The following is a 7456-nucleotide window of genomic DNA, read 5'->3' on the forward strand; positions in this document are numbered from 1 at the left end:
CACAACTGCCCCCCGCACCACACGCACACACAGCTGTGTCCCCCGCACCACACGCACAACTGCCCCCCGCACCGCACACGCACACAGCGGTGTCCCCCGCACCACACGCACAACTGCCCCCCCGCACCACACGCACAACTGCCCCCCCGCACCACACGCACACACAGCTGTGTCCCCCGCACCACGCGCACAACTGCCCCCCCGCACCACGCGCACAACTGCCCCCCCGCACCGCACACACACACAGCTGTGTCCCCCGCACCACACGCACAACTGCCCCCCCGCAGCACACGCACAACTGCCCCCCCCGCACCACACGCACACACAGCTGTGTCCCCTGCACCACACGCACAACTGCCCCCCCGCACCGCACACACACACAGCTGTGTCCCCCGCACCACACGCACAACTGTCCCCCCGCACCGCGCACACACACAGCTGTGTCCCCCGCACCACACGCATAACTGCCCCCCCGCACCACGCGCACAACTGCCCCCCCGCACCGCGCACACACACAACTGTGTCCCCCGCACCACACGCACAACTGCCCCCCCGCACCGCAGACGCACAACTGCCCCCCGCACCACACATGCACAACTGCCCCCCGCACCGCGCACACACAGCTGTGTTCCCCGCACCACGCTCACACACTTCCCCCCCGCATCAAACACATACACACATGCCCCCCCACACCACACACACACACGCAACTGCCCCGACACCTGCCCCCTGCCTCCCCCCACACCTCTCACAAACCTGCACCACAATCATACACAATCCAACACCACTACCACCCCCCACATTCCCTTAACCTACAGCACACAGCCACACATCCCCTACACCATACCCCAGTACACACTCTACACCACACACAACCCTGCACCCTCCCCGCAACCATACACCACACATAACTGTACCTCCACCCTCCCATACAAACAATGCACAACACAAACTCAACCCATAGACACAAAACCGCACCCCCAAGCTTGCACTACACACACCCTGTACACCACACACAGAACCGTACACCACCCCCTGATACACACACAACTCTACACCCACTCATAAGCCTACAGCACATAAACACACCCCTAAGCCACACAGCCCAAACCTGCACCACAGCCCTATATCGCACCACACACACACAACCGCACTCCCCCAAACCTGCACTACACACACAACCATACTACACACCCCATACATGACACACACAAACCTGCACAACATACATATACAACCCGACGCCACACACATCCCTGCACCACACAACCACATATACCCTACATTACACCCGGATATGCACATAATTCTATACCACACAAACAGAGCCCTAAACCACACGCCTCTTCAGCCCCCCTGCAAACCTGCACCACGACCCTATCCCACACCACACACAAACCAGCACCACACAACCACACACGCTAGTCTCACACACACAGGACACTGCAGTTCCATTGACATATTCCCATAAAGGCAGAGACAGTCACACATCCTCATGCACAGCACCACAGCCAGTCACCCTGACACTCCTGCACACTCAACACGCGTGAGACACACACCATAGCCTGCACAGAATCGTACATGCACAGACACCATACACTGTCGCACATAACAGCACGCCTTGCCAACCTGATCTGTGGGGTAGCCCCAAGGAAGTGGGGGCAGTGAGGAAACTGGCCCAAAAGAACCAAACACCCAGAGAGACCCACGCGCCCCTAGCGCAGAAACTGGACTTGTCCCCAATGCTGAAACACCTTTTGCTCCCAGGCTAAGGGCAATATAACCTCTTGATAGGGAATTCAGGACCAGGCCTCCTCTTCCCCCACCATTAGTAGGCACTCATACAGCTGGGAACAGGCTCAGGAGGAGCTCTTTAAAGAGAGAGGGCCAAGGGTGTGGGCTGAGCAACCCTCAGGGAGGAGCCCAGGGAGCAGTCAGGCCCGGGCTGCCAAACCCCGGGGAATGGGGAATCTGGGCTCAGAACGGGTTGTTTGCTACCAGGTTGGGAAAGGCGGGGAAAGCTGCTCACAAGCCAACATGGACATACACATACTCCCTAACCCTGCTGAAGCTTTCAGGCAAATCAGAAAAAAATGTTTCCAAGTGGTTTGGAGACAGCGTCAAACTTCGAACAGCTTGTTGGGGAGGGGGCTCAATTTCAGAGATTGGAGCCACTCAGACCCCGCTCCTGCGGTCGGACCTATGCAGGGGAGTGCGCGAGGCAGGTCAGAATGTAGGACTCCCTACAATGAGACCGTCCTTTTTACGTGCCCGACTTCTAGAAAAGATCTTTGTTCCATAGCTCTGCCCAGGAGCAATTCAGTGACAGGTCCCGGATGCGCAGGCTTAAATGAAGAAATCACCCTAGATGGAGACACAAAGACAGGGAATTTTATTTGAGCACTTTTGACTAAGCTCTTGGGGCCTTTGACACCAGATACAACAGCAATGGGCCCAATTCCCCCACATCCTTGCACAGCCATGGCCCCTCTCCCTCCAGGCAAAGCAAGTGCAAATCCATTCTGAATGGGGAGCTGTTAACATCTGCTTTCCGGCCCACAGGGAATCCAACTAACCCCTGAAGCTGACCCACCCCCAGTGAGACAAACCCCACTCCTGCACAAAAATCAGCCCCTTCCCCACCTGCCCCCACTCAGTGGCAAGGTACCCACTGCCCTCAATGAGTGCATTAGCCGCATAGCACACCTCAAAGATCAGCAGAGCCAGGTTGTTTCAGACTCGTGTGGATGTGGCAGGGTCAGGGTCCGCAGCTGGCGTTCCAGCAGACACCGCCCGACCAGTGGCCCCCTTTTACAATGCGGGGGTCCCAGCTCACATGCTCCCATTGACAGCATCTGTGGCAGCACAGCCCAGGAAGGGAGGCAGCTTAATAACACCCAGCTCTTGTCTCACACTTTTCATCCATAGATCTCAAAGCGCTTTACAAAGGAGGTTGGTATCATTATCCCTATTTCACACATGAGGAAACTGAAGCATAGCATGGGGAGGACACCAGGTCACCCAGCCAGAGCCAGCACAAGGCCCCACCCGTTGGCAGTGCAGCTCCATGGGCTTCTCCTAGGGACTCCTTATGTGGGGACTCCTAGCCAGGTGTCATGCAGAAAGGTGATATCACCAGGGGGACTCCATGGGGCTGCCTGCTCCCTTCTCTTGTATCCCTGGGCCCAAGGAGGCAACATCCTATGGGGAAAGCAGGTGATGACTCCCCCCACCCCCACCCTTTTTAAATGGAGGGTCCCTTACCCACTAGATCCCCTGGGTGCAAACACCCAACCCCCAAAATAGGGCAAAGATGGGAAAATCCCACACAAACACACCGCTTAACAGACCACCAAGGCTGGAAGGGAGTTGGCTGGAGTGAGTGCTGTCACTCGGCATGGGGACACACCCCTCCGTCACACCTGCAGCCCCACACCATCAAGAGAGGGCAGTGATTTGGAGAAGCTCCATTTGGGGGCTCAAGCGCCCCCAGTTCTAACAAGCCAGATGGGGCTGCAGCTCTTGGCCCCTGGACAATTGGGGCACCGCTCTGCGGGTTGAGCTATTCTATACAAAATGGGTAACTCTCAGTTTAGTAAATAACACCTCACTTTGAGTGTGGGGACAGAGGAGCCGTTTCAGAGAACATGGGTGGGGGGGCTGAATCTGGGCTTCGCATGGGGGGTTTAAATTCACACATTCCCAGGCCAGAAGGGCCCGTTGTGATAATCTAGTCTGACCCCTTTTCAACACAGGCCAGAGAACTTCCCAAGTCCAAGGAAGGGGATGCAGTCTGAAGAGTGGGTTTTTAGTGCCCTGCAAGGTCTTCTGCAAGCTCCCTGCCCATCAGACACCTTTGTCCCCACAAATCAGCTCTTCCCCCTTCTGCCCCTCCTTGTGGTCTCTGGGTGGCAGCCCCTCAAACTCTGAGGGCCCTTCCAATAGTGGAATCTGCACGGAATGGCTAGTGCCGCCCCTCCCAGGCATAGGACCACCCCCAGTCTCTGCACTTCGCCAACTGGAGCGTCACGGCTGCCAGATGGACTCCAGGGGCAGGTGGGACAACATGATGTGAGATGCAGCCATTCCAAGGATGTGCAACAAAGGAGCCTGGGTTGTTTCTGCGTCAGGGTCCGACTGGGCCATGCCCTCATGCCATGGGACAGCTCCCTCATACAGAGCGTTTCAGCAGCTTTGCCCCACAACATCTGATCCTCATGCCCCAGCCTGTCCGTGCTCCCCCTGCCCCCCAACCTGTCACTGCTCCCGCTCCCACTCCACCCCTTCTGTTACATGCCTGCTCTCCAGGCCTAAATTGGCCTCCTTCTCCTAGTCCACAACATCCTCCCTCTGCTCCTCAAGGCACAATCCTCCCGCACTTACCCTGCCAAGCTCAGATCAGAAGGCACCGCCAGGCACGTGGGGCTCCACGTGGGTTATAAATGCCTGGACAGAGAGGGCTAAGCCCCGGGGATAACCAGCGCGAGACCGCGGGGTGGGGGATGTCACTGGGTGGCAACAGGGTTCTCCCACCTCACCTAGCATTAACGTGCTGTCCCCTACCAGCCAGAGCATCTGGACCTGCCCTAAAAGGCCCTGCATGGCAGCAGATTGAAGCTCACCCAACCCCAGAAGCTGGGTGCCCCCATCATGGCATGACAAGTCGGTGTGTCTGTCTCCTGATCACCTGCACAGGGCATTGGAGCAGCACAGAGCAGAGCCCAGGATGGCAGGGCTGGAGAAGGGCTCCCCTGCTCTTATGGAAGCCAGCAGTTCTGCCCCTGCCTTCAGCAGGAGCAAGGGCGGCAGGGCAGGACCATCCCTTCAGTGGGATCAGCCAAGGGGGAAGTGCTGCAAGTAACATCCACCACACCATCTGAGCTCAAATCCCCTAAGCCGCAGGGACCATCCCAGCCCCACAACAGCCACAGGGAAGGGCCAGAGTGGGGAGCATTGAACTGAGAAGTAACTGAGAAGTCAGATTTCAGAGTAACAGCCGTGTTAGTCTGTATTTGCAAAAAGAAAAGGAGTACTTGTGGCACCTTAGAGACTAACCAATTTATTTGAGCATGAGCTTTCGTGAGGCTCAAATAAATTGGTTAGTCTCTAAGGTGCCAAAGTACTCCTTTTCTTTTTGAGAAGTCAGAAGCTTGCATCCAACATCCTGAGCAGCTGCCCTGCAAAGGGAGACCAGACCAGCCCCTCTCCCTGCATGCTCCAGGCCCATTGGTGCTGCTCTCCCCAGGGTGGCATCTTGATTGCGTGGGGATGGGAGGAAAAGGGAGAGGACGTATTATATTTCACTGTCACCATCCCAAGGGGTCTCCCCCCCCCAAATAAAGTATTTTACAGCTTGTATATAAAGGGGCTGCTTGCTCAGCACTGAGATGCTGCTGCCCTTAGCATGGGGCATGGCAACTGTTTATACAGGGAGCCCTCACCTGGGACTCAGATGCAGCCACCTCTGGGGTGGATGAACGTGGCTGAGGTTTAACAGACAAAAGCAATGTAAGACAGGAAGTGAAGATATAGAGCCTGGTTTAGGCCAGGAATTCGCCATTAACAGTGAGACACTCTCTCCTGCAGAGTGAGTTACAGACACTCACTGATTCTCAGAGCGGTGACCCCCGGGAGGGAAAGGGACCTGCCCGGGTCAGCAACAAGAGCTCCCCATCAGCTGGTGTGAACCGTGTCAGGGACTGTCCAGAGTCCGCACTAGCTCAGCCCCAAACCAGCCAGCCAATGCCTGGTGGTGGGCTGGGAGAGCGACCTGCAGCTGTCCCCCGCATGGTCACTGTGCCCCCCCGCCGTGTTATGCCCCCAGCCAGGCCCCGCCTGCACACCCCCCATCAACTCCTGCCACCTGCCCCCCACACACAACCAGCATCTCCCCCACCCGTGTTATGCCCCCAGCCAGGCCCTTCGGCACTGCCATCGACCCCTACCACCTGCCCCCCCATACATAACCAGCATCTCCCCCACCCGCGTGTTATGCCCCCAGCCAGGCCCCTTCTGCACAGACCCCATCGACCGCTACCACCTCCCCCCCCAACCAGCATCTCCCCCACCCCCCATGTTATGCCCCTAGCCAGGCCCCTTCTGCACAGCCCCCAGCGACCCCTACCACCTGCCCCCCCAACCAGCATCTCCCCCACCCCCCATGTTATGCCCCTAGCCAGGCCCCTTCAGCACAGCCCCCAGCGACCCCTACCACCTGCCCCCCCCAACCAGCATCTCCCCCACCCCCCATGTTATGCCCCCAGCCAGGCCCCTTCTGCACAGCCCCCATTGACCCCTACCACCTCCCCCCCCCCATAACCAGCATCGACCCCCCTCCTCCCTCCGCTATCTCTCCTCGCGGCGGGGCCCAGGCGAGCTCCCGCGCGGGGCCCAGGCGAGCTCTCGGGCGGGGAGGCTCCGCCCCTCCCGTTGCCAGGGCAGCGCGGTTGCCGCGCAACGTAAACAAACGAACGCCGGACGTGGTGACGTACGTGGGGATGGAACGCCGTTTCCACGGCGACGGGCGGATTGTTTGTTCTGGACGGGCCGGCGGCTGCACGTGGGGCTGGAAGCGGCAACAGCGGGGGAAGGGGGTCGGGACAGAGCGGACAGCGGCGCCCCCCCCGGTCCATCCGTCCCTGTGCCCCCCCCGGGTCCGTACATCCCGGTGCCCCCCCCGGGTCCGTACATCCCGGTGCCCCCCCGGTGGCTCTGCCCGCGTGCCCCCCCCTTGCGGGTCCGTCCGTCTGTCCGGGCGCCCCCACCCACAGGAGGCGCTGCCCGTCCCACGTTCCCCCCGGGGCTCTGTCTGGCCCAGGTCCTTCCCTCCCCCCGCGTCCGTCTGTCCCGATCCCCCCATCCGTCTGCCTGTCCTAGTGCCCCCGCCCCGCGATGCTGCTCCCCCGCTCTGGGTCCGGACCCAGCGCACCTTGCCACGCTCCAGCTGCCTCCCGCCCGCCGGGGGCCCGGGGGCAAAGCCCTGCCCGAGAATCCCCGGCGCCTACCGCGCAGGCACCAACCCGGCTGAGCTCCCGGCTTGGCCCGGTGCGGCCGCCTCCCAGTGCCCCAGCAGCCTGCGGAGCTGAGTTCCGGATTCCCGGCCTGGGGAGCCCCCATGTGACAGCGCGATGCGACGTGCCTGGCAGCTGAGCTGGGGGGGGGGGGGGGGGGGCGGACAGCCCGCAGCCTCCGAGGGGGGATCCCAGCCCGGCCCCTCTTACAGCGGGCGATTCCTTCCGAGGGCTCTGCCCGGACAGCGCTCCTTGCTCTCGGGGGTGGGAGCTCGGTGTGTGCGGCGCTGGTGGGAAAGGGGGCTGTGTGCCACTGGAGAACTGGGCAGTGCAGGCTGCTTTGTAGGAGAAGCCCCGGTCAACACCCAGGGGAAACTGAGGCAGAGACAGAGATGAAGACTGACACACAGTGAGTCAGGGGTAGAACCTAGACACCATGGAGATTA

At 60.0% G+C, this 7456-nt stretch overlaps 1 long non-coding RNA gene across 1 annotated transcript; it reads right to left on the reverse strand.

Annotated features, from left to right (window-relative positions):
- Positions 1-770: 770 nt before the first annotated feature.
- LOC125629109 (uncharacterized) lies at positions 771-7119 on the reverse strand. The gene is made up of 3 exons (XR_007354350.2): positions 6929-7119; positions 2707-2855; positions 771-2364 (listed from the first exon to the last, which is right to left on the reverse strand). It is a non-coding gene; the product is annotated as an uncharacterized LOC125629109 (long non-coding RNA).
- Positions 7120-7456: the final 337 nt, after the last annotated feature.

This window comes from Caretta caretta, chromosome 23 (genome assembly GCF_965140235.1).
Source record: "Caretta caretta isolate rCarCar2 chromosome 23, rCarCar1.hap1, whole genome shotgun sequence".
NCBI lineage: Eukaryota > Metazoa > Chordata > Testudines > Cheloniidae > Caretta > Caretta caretta.